Below are 14,270 nucleotides of genomic sequence, written 5' to 3'. Positions count from 1 at the left end.
CCTTGCTGGGGGCCTCCCGCCCCAAGAGATTCTGCCCAGCCCTTTCCTCTCCCTGTGAACACTGTGGTGGGCTTCCCTCCTCCCACTTTCCACCACGCCCCTCTGCCTTCCTGATCCGACCTTGAACTTGGTATGTGCCAAGGACAGGGAGGAAACTGGTAGGGCTGGAGCCACGGGTGGGACTTCTCTGGGGAAGGCCTGCCAGGGCCGCGGTTCCTTCCTCTCTTCCCAGCAGTGGGTCAGTGCTGGAGCTGCCCTCTCTTGCCCGGGACAAGACAAGGTGACAGCTTGCCCCTCTTCTGGGAGGTGGGACTGGCTGGCTCCCTAGAAGAAGGCAGGCAGGACAAGCCCTGCTTCAGATGCACCGGGGAGGGAGGAGGGAACCAGCTGGGGCAGAGGATGGGAAGGTCTGGAGCCCCAGGCTGGCAGTGGAAGGACAGGTTTGCCCGCATTCTTGGCAGGGCCCAGGATTCCAAAGCTCCTTCCGTGTTTGTCACTGTCGCCAAGGCCACAGGGTACCAGACCTTCCGCCTGCGGTTCTCATTCTTTACCAGCCAGAAATAGGGCCCGGCTCTGTTTTACAGATGGAGAAACTGAGGCTCCGAGAGGAAGAATCACGTGCCCAGACCTAGACATGCTAATGGAAAGGAATGAAGCCTTTATGGAGAGCCTGCTATGCGCCAGGCCCACGCTGTGCAAGAATCATTCCTCCTTTCACAGCCCAGCAAAATGCCTGGTTGGTGTTTCCCGACTTTGCAGATCATCGGACAAAACCCAGCCTCTTGCCTGGGGCCCCAGGACGAAGCACTGAGCTGGGACGTAAGCCTAGATCTGTCTGGCTCCAGGTCCTGCTGTGCTGATCCCCCCTCCACTGTCTGTAAGGGGAGGAAGCGGAGACTCTGAGATGTCCGAGCTGGGCCCAAGGTCACACCACCAGAAGGGGCAAAGCTAGTTTTTGTTTGTCATTTATTTTTTTGCTTTTTAGGGCTGCACCCGTGGCTTAAGGAGGTCAAATCAGAGCTGCAGCTGCCGGCCTGCATCACAGCACAGCAACACCAAATCCTCAACCCACAGAGCGAGGCCAGGGATGGAAGCTGCAACCTGTGGTTCCTAGTCAGATTCGTTTCTGCTGCGCCACGACGGGAACTCCACAAAACTAGTTTCTAACTCGCATCTGTCTTAACTCCAGAACTCCTGCCTTTCCCACTGAGCTACATGGTCTCAGTAAAAACTCTTTTCATGGAGTAACTGGCTGATACCTGCATGAATACAAATATGTCTCAAAGGCTATTACTAATATCGTTAACAGTATTATGAATCATTCACGTAGGAGGTTCTGCACTTATGCTGTGCAGATAGGCAGACAAAAAACTTCATTTCTTCTGCAGCTGAACCAACTGGATCACAGCTCCTGTTGCCCCAGTTTTACTTCTGGGTGAAAGTTTCTTCTCTTCACAGTTGAAAGCAATGCCTCATCTTGCATTTTCTTTTGTCATAAAGGACATTGTGGGGAGTCCCCACTGTGGTGCCGCAGGATCAGCAGCATTTCTGCAGTGCTGGGATGCAGGTTCAATCCCTGGCCTGCACCGGGGGCTAAGGATCTAGCATTGCCACAGCTGTGGCGTAGGTTGCAACTGTGGCGTGGATCCGATCCCTGGTCCAGGAACTCCATGCACCTCAGGGCGGCCAAAAAAGAAAAAGAACGAAATGGCTTTGGGGCCAATGGTAACACCTGCGGTAAGTCTATAGCCTAAAAATAGTACCAGCTGATGTGCATCCCCCAATTGTAAAAATCGGCTGTGGTCACGTGGGAGAATGTCCTTGTTTTTAGGAAATACACATTGAGGTGTTTAGGGGTAAAGAGGCATCATGTCTGCATGACTTTTAAATATTTCAGAAAGAAATACACACGTATTTCAGAAAACACACACACACACACAGAGGAAGAAAGCAAATGTGGCCAAGGGATGAAGGGCGTCTTGGAATTTTTACACAATCCTCATCGCGCTTCTGTAAATCGGAGATGACGTCAGAGTCAAACATTTAAGTACGAAAGTTCCTGTTTCTGCAGCGGAAACGAATGCAGCCAGCAGCCGTGAGGACGCGGGTTCGACCCTGGCCCTGCTCGGTGGGCCGGGGATCTGGCGTTGCTGTGAGCTGTGGTGTAGGTCGCAGGTGCAGCTTGGATCCTGCGTTGCTGTGGCTGCAGCATAAGCCGGCATCTGTAGCTCCAGTTCTGACTTTAGCCTGGGAACTTCCACGTGTCACGGGTGCGGCCCTATAAAGCAAAACAAAACAAGCCAACTTCCTCTCCTTTGGAGAAATAGTCATAGCAAGATCCAGACTCTCTCCTGGGATGGCTCCATCACCTGCGGCACACGCCGCCCGCCCCTTGGGACGACATCTGGCAGCAGAGGAACCTTCCGCGACACCCACGGCCAAGGGCCTAGGCGTCTGGGCTTGAGGGTCCTGCTGGCTGCCTTGCTCTCTCGGTCTTTGGCAGCAGCCGCCCTTCCCACCGCTTCTCCGCTGGGGTGACGGGTTAAGCCTGGCTTGGGGCCTGAGTGTGCCACTCCCAGAGCGGGATTCTGTGATCACGGCCTCTGGTAAGCTTGTGCCCTCCAGCCGAACTCGTCCTGTCCCTGGTCTGTCACCATCCGGCCTCACCGGCGCTTGGATGTGCCCCGCTGGGCACTTCTGGTGCTTACCAGGCCCACACACGTCTTGGGGGAATCAGGCCTTTGTATGAGTCAGTCCCTTCAGGAAGACAGAAATCCCGCTGATTGTTGTGCTAAGGGTGAAAATTTAAGATCGGGAATGGACTGAATCGTATTTAAGTAGAAAAGCAGAGAGCTATCAGAGGTAGTAACTGCAGAAAACAGTCACCACACTTAGAGATGGGAAGAGGCAGAGGTTATTAGACCCGAGAAACAGGCCCAGACCCTTGAGGAGGGCACGTCCGCGGTTAGCGCTGATCCAGCCGAGGGGCCTTGAGGAGGCTGGTTCTGGGAATGCGGGAAACCCTGCAAATTGGAGCCAGTTGCTACCGGGACCCGGTGCTTCTGCGGGAGCAGGAGCCGAGAGCTAGTGTCAGGTGACGCTGCCAGGAGGGAACAGCAAAGCAGAAGGCACGAAGCCTTTCTTTTTGGTCCAGCCTCGCGCTCTCTCTCCCCCCCATGGACAGAGCCCTGCACACGGCCGACGCAGTGCCAGCCCCGGCCTCACAAGGCAGATGATAGAAGAGTGGGTTTGGGGTGAGAGCTGCGAGCTTAATGACAGGCCCTGGGGGGCGGGGGCAGAGCGGACGTGAGGGTCTCTCTCCCTGAAGAAGCCCCACAGCCGCTGCACGTCCCTGAGGGCAGCCCCCTGAGGCCTTGTCTGAGGAGGGGTCCCCTCAGGTACCAGGAAGAAGGGCGGCACAGCCCCCGCCGTGTGGGGTCTTCTCTCTCTTTCCGCTGGACCTGCATCCTGGGCAGAGGGCTCTGGGGGGCGGGCTCCGGACCTGAGTCCCTTGCTCTTGTCCGTCTTCTCTCTCGGGTCCCGCCAGGAGGAGCGCCTCCTCTGCGCCGCCCGTAAAACGGTCGTCCCCGCATCACCCGAGTTTTCTCCCAACTTCTACGTTAACTTTTTAATTAAAGAGAAGAGGTGGGGATTCTGGAAACTGTTCCCTCCTCTATAGGTGGATTCTTGCCGTGGAAGGCCTGGCGCTTCGGAACGGTTTGGCTTTGGACTCCTTCAAGAGTCCAGTCTGACATTCAGTTCTGAACAGCGACTTCTTCCGCTGAGGCCATTTTCCACCGGCCCCTCAACCGTGAGTGAAGGGCCATTAAGCAGCCAGGAACGTTTGGGGGGAGAAGGAAACCTCAATTTAGAAGCTCCCAACATCATCCTGCTCCAGTAACGGGAACCGGCTCTGTACTTGGCGTCGTGCTAGGCTCCGCGGCTGTCCTCATACTTGTCCTCTCAACAACCCTGGGAAGAAAGCTCTGGGGTCCCTGCGATGCCAAAGCCTGAGCTTTTCCCTACTGGCGACGGCTGCCCTTCTGGGGCCAGTTCTATCCCTTCATCTTTTGGAAAATGAAGCCTAAGAGGGGGTCTGGGAAGCCCGTCATGAATACCAGTTCTGGAAGAATCTAGCCTTCAGCAAGTCACTGGGACTACTTTGCACACTGTGGGGCTGTCATGAGCTAACAGGCGGGACGTTCGGGCACAGGGCCGGACAGTGACAGGTGTTTGACAAATGCTAAGGTCGGTAATGAGGAGGGTGTATTGGCCAGTCACCACGGCGAGCACAGCGCCAAGCATTCTACGTGGAGTCATTACTTCACTTTCCACAGCCCCCCCCCCCCATTTCCACCTCGACACTCTGCCTCCTCCCACCCAGCGCCACTGGGAAACTCGCCGTTTCCATCTTGCACCTGCCCGGCCCCACCCCTCAGCCACAGCTGCGCGTGTGGATGGTGCCCGCCCCCAGGAGGACCCCCTGCCCTGGACCGTGCATCCTGCGGGATGGAGCCAGCCGTCTGCACGGCCGAGGGCTCTTAGTGAGCCTTGTGGTTTCCTGCCCTTCCGCTATTTGAGTGTTGTATAAACTGCAGTCGGTACGAACACTTTTGTTTGTTTAATTGAGAAATGTTGAAGCCTCTGAGGTTTTAGTCGTCTCACTATTGGGCACATTATTCTTTGGAAATTATTTACAGGAGCGTCAAAAAACGGTACAGAGGGTACCCCCACTTCCCTTCATGTTACATAAAGTTTCGTAACCAGGGCACATTCCTCAAAACTAAGAATCTGACACTAGCGCAACGCTATTAACAACTGGCTTTATTGGGATTTCACCAGTTTTTCCATGAATGTTCTTCTGTTCCAGGATCCCACGTAGGATCCAGCATTGCAAGGAGTCATCTTTCTTTTCTTTCTTTCTTTCTTTCTTTCTTTTTTTCTTTCTTTCTCTTTCTTTCTTTCTTTCTCTTTCTTTCTTTCTTTCTTCTTTTTCTTTCTTTCCTTTCTTTCTCTCTCTCTTTCTCTCTTTTTTTCTCTCCCTCTCCTTCTTTCTCTCCTTTTCTGGCCACCCTGCAGCATATGGAGTTGCTGGGCCAGAGATCAGATGGGAGCTGCAGTTGCAACCCACACACCTGCAGCAACACTGGATCCTCAACCCACTGTGCCAGGCCAGGGATTGAACCTTCTTCCTGGCACCACAGAGACACTGCAGCTCCCATTGTGCCACAGCAGGAATCCCATCATCAAGTTTTTTCAGTCTCCACCATTCTGTGTCAGTTTCTCAGTCTTTCCTTGTTTTTTCATGACCTTGGCTTTTGAAGAGCCCTTGTCAGGTATCTTGTAGACTCTCCCCTAGGCTGTCAGATGCTTCTCATGGTTAGACTAGGGTTATGGATGGGGGAGGGGGAAGAGTAGCCCAGCAGGGAGGTGGCCTTCTCCTCCCTTCCTATCTGGGGACATGTGATGTCAACATGCCTTCCTGATTACTGGAGACGTTGCCCTTGATCACCTGGTCAAGGTAATGTCACCAGCCTTCTCCACTGGAAAGTGACTATTTTTCCCCATTCCAGCCTCTAGAAGCAAGTCCGTCTAAGGGGAAGAGAACTAAGCTCCACTTACCGGAGAGAGGAGTATCAAGGAATTTGTGGACACTGTTAAAACCACGGTGGTAATTAGGATTTGGAAGAAGACACTTTGAGGCTCAGGCAATAGTCTGTTCTCCTTAAAATCTTACTCGTTTCCCATTCACCAGTGTATCCTGCCTGCCAGCGACTGTTAATGTGCTACAGAAGACACTTCTTAGCATAGAAAATACCATAGTGTCCATTGTTTGAGAAAATCCGTAATGTCAACAAGCTATTGCAAAATCAGTTTTTGTGCAGAAACCACAGTAAAATCTCCATAGTTGAGATGGATTTGAACCATGTTGTATTCAGGGCTGATCAGAGCTGAAATCCACCACAGCGGCCACCTTGGGTCTGAATTACTGAAACCCTCCCTTCTTTTTTTTTTTTCTTTTTGTCTTTTTAGGGCCGCACCCATGGCATATGGAGGTTCCTAGGCTAAGGGTCTAATCAGAGCTGTCGCCGCCAGCCTACACCACAGCCATAGCCAAGCCAGATCCGAGCTGCGTCTGTGACCTACACCAGAGCTCACGGCAACCCCAGATCCTTGACCCACTGAGCAAGGCCAGGGATCAAACCCACATCCTCATGGTTCCTAGTCAGATTCGTTTCCGCTGCGCCACGGCGGGAACTCCCTGCCCTTCTTGATAAATAGTTGTTGCCTCCACTCTGTTCCGAGTCTGACCCTCCCCAAGTCTTTGGAAACCTCTCCCCATGTCTCCACTGTTAAAAAAAGGAAGAAGGAAAGAAAGAAAGAAAGAAAGAAAGAAAGAAAGAAAGAAAGAAAGAAAGAAAGAAAGAAAGGAAGGAAGGAAGGAAGGAAGGAAGGAAGGAAGGAAGGAAGGAAGGAAGGAAAAAAATCTCCAGGCATTTCAGTTATGAGCACATATCAAAATATTGTCATCATCTTGCTTCAAGGGAGAGCGTCTCTAGCAGGCCAATTCAAAGATTCGCTCCTGGAAGAGATATTTTATGGAAAAAGAGAATGACTAGAATAATTACTGTTCGATTGGCAAAAAAAAAAAAAAAAGCGTGTTGTCTGATTGTCTGTAAGGTGGGCGCATGGGCTTTGGAAATGGGTTTGGGGACAGTTTTGCATGTGTGACGCTCTCCAGCAGCTGCAGCGTTAATACTTGGCCCAGGACGGAGCCCTCCTCCCCTTTCTCCCCAGCCTGCGGTTACGCAGCTTCCACGCCGAAGGTCAGGCCTGTGCCGGAGAGGGTTGGTAAGTTCTTTGAATGGTATCCGGGTGTGAGTGTGTGTACACAGGACGTGTTAAATAATCTGCCTACAGCTCTGAGCAGGTACCGCTAATGCCGCGCCGAGAGAGCAGAGGCTCTGGAGCTTCCAAGATCCCCAAAGAGCTGGTCTTGAAAACCAATTCTGCAGACAAATTCTGGAACAGTCAGCATTGGGCAAGAACCTCCCTTTATATAAAACAGGGACGTTGTGAGGGTTTGAGACGACGGAGGGCAAGTTCTAGTCCAGTGCCTGGAAAATAACAGGTGTTTGACACATGGAGATACTATTGCTAATAAGGATAAACATGACGACATGGGGCACAGAACTCAACTCTTCGTGTGAAGTAATCATTTTAATTCCCTGCCGTGACTCCGTGAGTTACAGGCCTGTAATAGCATCTCTCCCTCTTGGATGATGAAAATAAAGCTCAGAGGTTTCAAGTAACACATTTTAATGTAACACAGGATAGAACGCTGGCGGAGCTGAGATGCAAACACAAACAGCCGGCCCTCGACGCCTCTGTGATAAAACTGCGGGACTAAAGGGCGCCCACGAAGCGCTTGCGATGACGCTGAAGGCGTTTGGAATATTCCACAGCCCACAAGGAGAGAGCTTTTGCTACAGACCAGACAGAGACCTTTGGCTTCTGACGAAGCACTTCTGACATCAGCCACATTTGTTACTTATTTTTATAACTTTACAGCAAGAGGAAGACAGATAAAAAGATACAGAGATACTCACAGTTACCTAGAAACAAACACCAAATAGCTTATGATACTTGGCAGGCTGAGCCCAGCTGTTCAGAAACAGTCAAGGACAATGCTTCACCCCAAAATACTATCTCGGGGGTCCCCGCTTTTACCACTCAGTGGTCCACATTCTCAGATTTCACAAAACTTTCTAAAAAGTCTGAAGGGAACGTATCATGTGCAAAAAGAAAACGAAAACAAAAACAAAAACAGGACCTTTGAATAAAAAATAAAAATAGAGGAATTCCTGTTGTGGCTCAGTGGTAGCAAACCTGATTAGTATCCATGAGGATGCGGGTTCGGTCCCTGGCCTTGCTCCGTGGGTTAAGGATCCAGCGTTGCCGTGAGCTGTGGTGTAGGTTGCAGACGCGGCTTGGATCCTGCATGGCTGTGACTGTGGTGTAGGCCAGTGACTACAGCTCTGATTCGACCCCTAGCCTGGGAACCTCCATATGCCGTGGGCGCGGCCCTAAAGAGCAAAATAAATAAGTAAATAAAGTAGGAATGACCCACTGAAAACTTTTTTTTTTTTTTTTTCCTGCTTTAGCAACAGAGCTGCCTAAAATTCCCCCTTGTCTCTCTTCCAAAGGGTGAGGTGGGATGGGAGGTGTTTCCTCACCCCTCGGGGGAACTGTTTTGAGTTTCTAAGTTCTGGCTCCGCTTAGGGCAATTCAAGACCTATTGTTCAAAACGAGTTGCCTGGATCTTTGGGGTCTGGGATCAAGAGTGAAAGTGACTGATTTGGACAGCAGAAACCAGGGACGCTAGGTGGCGCCACCCAAGAGGCGACAGGGACAGCGGCGTGGCACAGGGGGAGGACGGCCCACAGGCTCTCAGTGCCTGGAGCAGAGGCTGAGAGCCCTTAGAGCAAGGGCGTGCAGCGTGAGCACCAGTGCTGGGTACCAGTACCACAACCCGAGCAGAGAGCGGGGCTGCCTGGCAGAGATGCCAGTGTCACCTGACTGCCTCTGGACATTAGACTCTCGTCCCCGTCTTGTAAGTGAGAGTCAAACAGGTCCACTTCTCTTGGATTTTAGAAGCCCTGGCTGTTCTCGAAAGATCCAAGGAAGTCGCAGTAAGTAGTGGGGGAGGGAGGCACTGTCCACAAAGGGGTGATGCTGGCCTCTCTGCTCATCTAGCCAAAGGGCACACAAGATGATTTCAATTCCATCTGGATAAACAATTTTAAGACATCCCACAAGTCCTGTCCCAATAGCAGAGGACAACGAGGGCCTCCCGCCACATGCCCCCTCTCGGGGACAACTGGAATGGGCACTTGGCAAGACTCAGCACTCCTGGCCACCAAGTTTTTCTTGTCCCCGTCGCCCATTGTTCTTAATTCACTAGGAACCCACAAAGCCCCTTCATGCGTGGCGAGCCAGAGCCCAGGGAAGTTGGAAGGGCCCGGGCTGGAGCTGTGGTTGAAATCAGAAGAGAGATGCTTATACCCATGAGGCCAGAGCCAGGAAAAACAGAGTCTAGGAGGAAAAATGTCCTGCCACCAAAAAGCTCCAGTCTTCTGGAAGAGCTGTATCACACCGGCCCCTCGCTCCTGGGACACAATGGGACTTTCATTATTCATTGTGTCTCAAGACAAAAGATCTTTCTGTTCTGCTCCAGGCTGAGCCATTTTTAAATTACCTGGAGACGGAAACCAGCTCTGGGAGCCCGAGGAACAGCCTCCGTTGGCAACTTGCACCTCCTCTTAAGGAGAGCCTAGCCCTTTCGCCAAGACCCCAAAGGCCGATCCAAGTGCGTCATAAAGTCTTGAGAATAACGCCAAGTTCACTGAGGATTTCGTCGGAGGCTGGAGGACAGGGCTGCACACACAGCACAGAGCAAAACTCCGTCAAAATGCTACACGGCTTCTTCTGTTCTCTCATCCTGCCTTAGAATTTCCTTCTTGACCGCTGGCCCCTGCCTGCACCCAACGATCCGTGTCTTCCCTTCACTCCCCCCCCCCCCGCCCCTTTGCAAGCAGAGCCCCCCTGGTGGGTCCCACTTGGCAGATACCTCCCTCTCTCCCATCAGAAGACCCTCTTTGGGAGGCTTAGCATTTGCTCTCCTTGGTTTTGGCTGCGGCCGATGTGAGGAAGTCATTTTTCACTCTCATGGCGCTGTCTTTCTCTTCCCCTTTTCTGACCTTAAAAACACAAATGTTACTTTCCGCCACCGAATCATCAAACGTGAACTCAGAGTCTCTAGAATTTGAACAGAAGCAAATGGCGAAAGAGGCAAGGCTGGAGAAGTAACTGATCATCTCTTGCCTAGTGAGACCCGGCAGGAATGGACAGGACGCCCACCAGCCTGCAGCAGGATGCTCGGATGGGGCTGGCCCCTGGCTACGGTCTGGTGACCTAGTTTAGCCTCATTTAGGAGTGTCCCAGGCCGGGCACCTGATCAGGTGTCAACACATGGGTGATGAACCAATGCTCGTGGGCACCCCGTCTCACCTCTCTGCCTCAGTCCCCTCACCTGTCAAAGGGGGCAATGACCCCTTTCCTGTGTCTACTCCTCGCAGCTGTGATGCGTGTCAGATGAGTTCCTGGAGGTTTAGGCATCAAGGCAGCGTAAAGAAATCAAATCCTCACCTGAGCCCTCGATACCGCGAGCCCTGGTGAAAGTGTGGGAAAGGTACTAGACTTTGGAGCCACCGCCTCCCTGCCCCTTCCTTCCCTCCCTGAATCGTTTTCCTTCCACTTGCTCAGGCTCTTCTCCTTCCCATCTGCCCTCCTCTCCCTGTACCGAGGGCTCGTCTGGGTAAAGGATCAGCTGTCAGCCGTGTACACCTGAATGCCCGTTTCAACGCACCTGTGCCCTGTGGGCTTTAACCCTGGTCTCCGAGTGTGATGAGGAAGGCTTTGTGGCAGTTGGTGCTCATGCTCCAGTAGGCACCAGATGGCAGCGTCCTGGGCCAGGCCCCGTGACTTTGGTTCTGCAGGTTTTTAGTCTACCTTTCGTATGAGCGATCCAAGTGGTTCTGCTGCAGGCGCTCTGCTCGGGGAACATAGAAAAACACTGATTTCTGGAGTCGGGGACTTTAGGAGGAGATAGGAGAGGTGTGTCAGCGGGGGCAGGGGATCCTATGAGCGCCCCCGCCTCAAACAGCCCCCAGTCTTTCCAGGGCAGGTCTCCTGCAGGCATCAGAGAAAACCATCACCGTGTCAAGAAGAATGACAATGGCTGCCATTGCTCAAAGCCTTTTTATCCCAGCCCTCCCTCCCTAAATCCTGGGACAGCAGATAATACAGAGCCTCGTCCTGGGGGACAAAGCTGAGGCCTCCAGAGGCTGAGTGATTGGTCTCACGCATCACCCCCACTTCCCAATGATTGCAGCAGATGAGACCCCAGAGATGCTGCCCCCTCCACCCCGACCCCCAGCCAGTGTGCATATTGCATCACTGCTCATGGGAGCAGAACTGTCCGAGGGCTCCTCCTGGATCCCCGCTTCACCTCAGCCACCCTGATGGGGTCCGGCACGTGATAGGAAGACGCAGGGGTCCTCTCGAACCTCACTCTCCTCCTCTAATCCTCCCCAATCCTATTCTTAAATATCTCTGGCACCCACCCAATCCTCCCCACCCCCATCCTCCCCCCAAGTCTTGGTCCGGCAGCCAGCTCTGCTCTCCCAGGCCCCCGGGCTGGTATAGCAGACACCACGCAGGGTGTCTTCCCGGCCGCCGTCGCCCTTTCCTGGGCAACATGGCTGAGAGCATGGCTGAGACTCCATTTATCACGTCTCCCCTAACGCGCTCTTGGCCCTGGCATAAACGATTGATGCAGAGGTTGGCCCCTGGCCCGGGATGGACCACTCAAAGTCCTTCACAAAGAGGGGGCAGTCCCTCCTGAGCAGCAGGCCCTGCGGTGAAGGGAGGCCTCCCAATGGTTGGCACCATATTCCCTCCAGCTTGGCCAGGAGAAGCAGCCAGGAGGCTGGGGGAGCAGGTGCGTCCAGGAGGCGATGGGGCCTGAGAACGGCCAGTGGCCTCGGCGAGGCCGGGTCCCTGATAACCTGACACGGGTGGCTCAGTGGTGTGGTGGATGCTGTAGCCTGTGGGGAGGGGGCTCGAGAGGGGGGAGGGAGGGAGAGGCAGCGTGGATCACTCTGGAAGCAAAGGGCAGAGTGGCCCAAGCATGGGGCTCCATACAGAGGTGGATCCAGAGGGGCTGGTGAGCGCGTTAAAGGTGAGAGGTGTACCCGCTTGTTTGTACGCTCATGACAGTGACCCAGTCGAGGCGGGAGATGAGATGACTCTGAAGAGAGCGGGGGTTTGTGGAGGTTTGTCCCCTGCAAGTGCGGGGGTGGGATCTGACATCGACACAGGGCAGGTGGGGGAGCTGGGTTTCATCCCCAGGAAGAAGAGGATTGGAGCAGAGAGGCAGGAGGCTGGGACGTGCTGGTGCTGGGGTGGTCGGACGCTTCCGCTGGCTTTGGTGTTCGCAGTGAGCTGGGGGCGGAGCGGAGGCTTGAGTCAGGGCAGAAGCAGGTAGGAAATAGCTGGGAGAATGATCTAGAGCCGCATCGAGGCATTGCCAGGCCCACCACGCCCACTGGGGACGAGGAAACAGAAAAGAAAGCGAGACGTGAGCAGGGGTGAGCCCCGCGTCACGTCCTCCTGTCCCCTTTTCGGCTTCCCCAGAAGGGCCCCCTGCCCTGGCCCCATGTCCTGGGGAGGCAGAAGAGGAAGCCACCCTCCGCAGCAGGGGGGGCCCAGGTAAAGTCACCTCGGCCTCCCTCAGCACCCTCCGTGTGCCCTGCTGGCCTGTGTGGCAGACCTTCCCGCCGCCCCCTCCCCACCCCGTGTCACCCCCTCCGTCCGAGCTGAGTCTCCCCTCCAGAGGTGGTTCTGGTGCCCCAACAGTGAAACAGGCTGCCTTGCGGGGTAGCCCGCCCCGTCTCCCCGCAGAGGTGGCGGGTGAGTAGGGAGGGTAAATCTTGGATTGGGGGGGGGCTGCATTAGCTGACCCTGGGGTCTGAGATGTGTGTTTCGTTCCAGGCTCAGACACTCTCTGACTGGACAGCAGTCAAGTTCATTCACTACTCCGAACCTGAGTTTCCTTTCTGTGAGACGGGGGACAGTGTCTGGACTTGGCTACGAGGTGCTGCCGGGGTTCAGTGGGCTCAGGCAAGCGCTTGGCACAGCAAACTCTCAAAGCGGTAGCTGTTTCTTTCAATCCTATAGGGTTTCAGCCTATAGGTTTCAGGAAAGGAGGACCATTTATCAGAGATGGGATGTGTGCTGGTGGAGCAAGGAGAGGAGATGGGGCTGGAGGTGAGCAGGCTGGCTTGTGGCCTCGCCCCTCAGCAGCGTGCTCTCGGGTGGGTCAGGATTGTGTGCACCCCACTCTGCCGCTTGGCCAAGGCCAAGTCCTCTTAGGAGCAACATCTGCCCAGCATTCCTTTTTTTTTTTTTTTTTTGTCTTTCGTCGGGCCGCACCCATGGCATATGGAGGTTCCCAGGCTAGGGGTCCAATCGGAGCTGTAGCCGCCAGCCTACACCACAGCCACAGCAACGCTGGATCCGAGTCTTGTCTGTGACCTACACCACAGCTCAGGGCAACGCCGGATCCTTAACCCACGGAGCGAGGCCAGGGATCGAACCCGCATCCTCACGGATCCTAGTCGGATTCGTTACCGCTGAGCCACGATGGGACTCCTCTTCCCAGCGCTCCTAACAGGTGTAGACACTCCGCTGTTTCCAAAGCGCCTTCGCATGGGCTGTCTCCTTGGATCCACCCAACCACTCCTTCCTGCGCTGGGAATATGATCAGTCCCATCTTTCAGACAAGGAAGGTGAGGCGGGGAGCGATCACAGAGCTGGGAGTTAGCTCAGGTCTTCTGCTCCTGAGCCTCGCAACACTCTTCCAGAAGCCACGCTGAGCTGCTCTGGATAAACTCGGCTCTGTGGGCAAATGCAGGGAGGGAACTGTGGAGCCGCCGGGGAGTCGCCCGGGAGTCACGGGGTCTCTGAGCCCCACCTGCAGGGGAGGACAGGCCTGGATGTTCTCCGAAGAGGACCCCTCCCCCACCCCCCACTTTTCTCTGAGCCACTGCAGGACATGGGTGTGGCTGCCCCCTGGGCCAGAACAATGCTCCAAGCCAGCCCGGCTCAGGACTCGGTGTTCCCACCCTACTGCCCGGTCCCCTGGCCAGCATGCCTGGCTGCTCCCCAGACAGCAGGCAAACAAGCCTCTATTGATTCTGGGTCATGCCTAGAAGAATATGCCCCTTTGTTGCATGTCCTTGCCCGCAGGAGAGGCGTTCAGGTAGGAAGCCGCCCTGTCATGGCTCCTTCCCCAGGGACCCCAGAAGGAAGCGAGGGACAGGCTCCCTCCCACGTCCCCAGGGGAGGCCTCCTCGTCCGCTCTCTCTCCGTCACTTCCCAAGACCTTCGCCCACTCTCCCATCACCCTGGTCTCCCGGCCCTCACTCGGGGGCGGGCCAGTCCCACACCGCCGAGTGTTTAAATCCTCCCCACTTTTCCAGGCCCTGCTTGACCACCTGCTGCTCCACAAATCCCCCTAGAATGGGCGCTCGACAAGAAAGGAAACCTGGGGAGTTCCCACTGTGGATCAGGGAGTTAAGAACCTGACTAGTATCCATGAGGGTGCAGGTACGATCCCTGGCCTTGCTCAGTGTATGAAGGATACA

At 54.5% G+C, this 14,270-nt stretch overlaps 2 long non-coding RNA genes across 2 annotated transcripts; both read left to right on the top strand.

The window, feature by feature from the left end:
- Positions 1-2,072: 2,072 nt before the first annotated feature.
- Positions 2,073-4,608, top strand: LOC146403049 (uncharacterized). The gene is made up of 2 exons (XR_014808610.1): positions 2,073-2,606; positions 3,680-4,608. It is a non-coding gene; the product is annotated as an uncharacterized LOC146403049 (long non-coding RNA).
- Positions 4,609-8,460: 3,852 nt separating this feature from the next.
- Positions 8,461-12,830, top strand: LOC146403048 (uncharacterized). Its single transcript, XR_014808667.1, has 2 exons — positions 8,461-8,693; positions 9,239-12,830. It is a non-coding gene; the product is annotated as an uncharacterized LOC146403048 (long non-coding RNA).
- Positions 12,831-14,270: the final 1,440 nt, after the last annotated feature.

This window comes from Sus scrofa, chromosome 6 (genome assembly GCF_054392235.1).
Source record: "Sus scrofa isolate SSC_HxYL_T2T_F1_AM1 chromosome 6, Sscrofa_HxYL_maternal_Yorkshire_Landrace_v2.0, whole genome shotgun sequence".
NCBI lineage: Eukaryota > Metazoa > Chordata > Mammalia > Artiodactyla > Suidae > Sus > Sus scrofa.
This window is presented reverse-complemented; position numbering and strand designations above follow the sequence as displayed.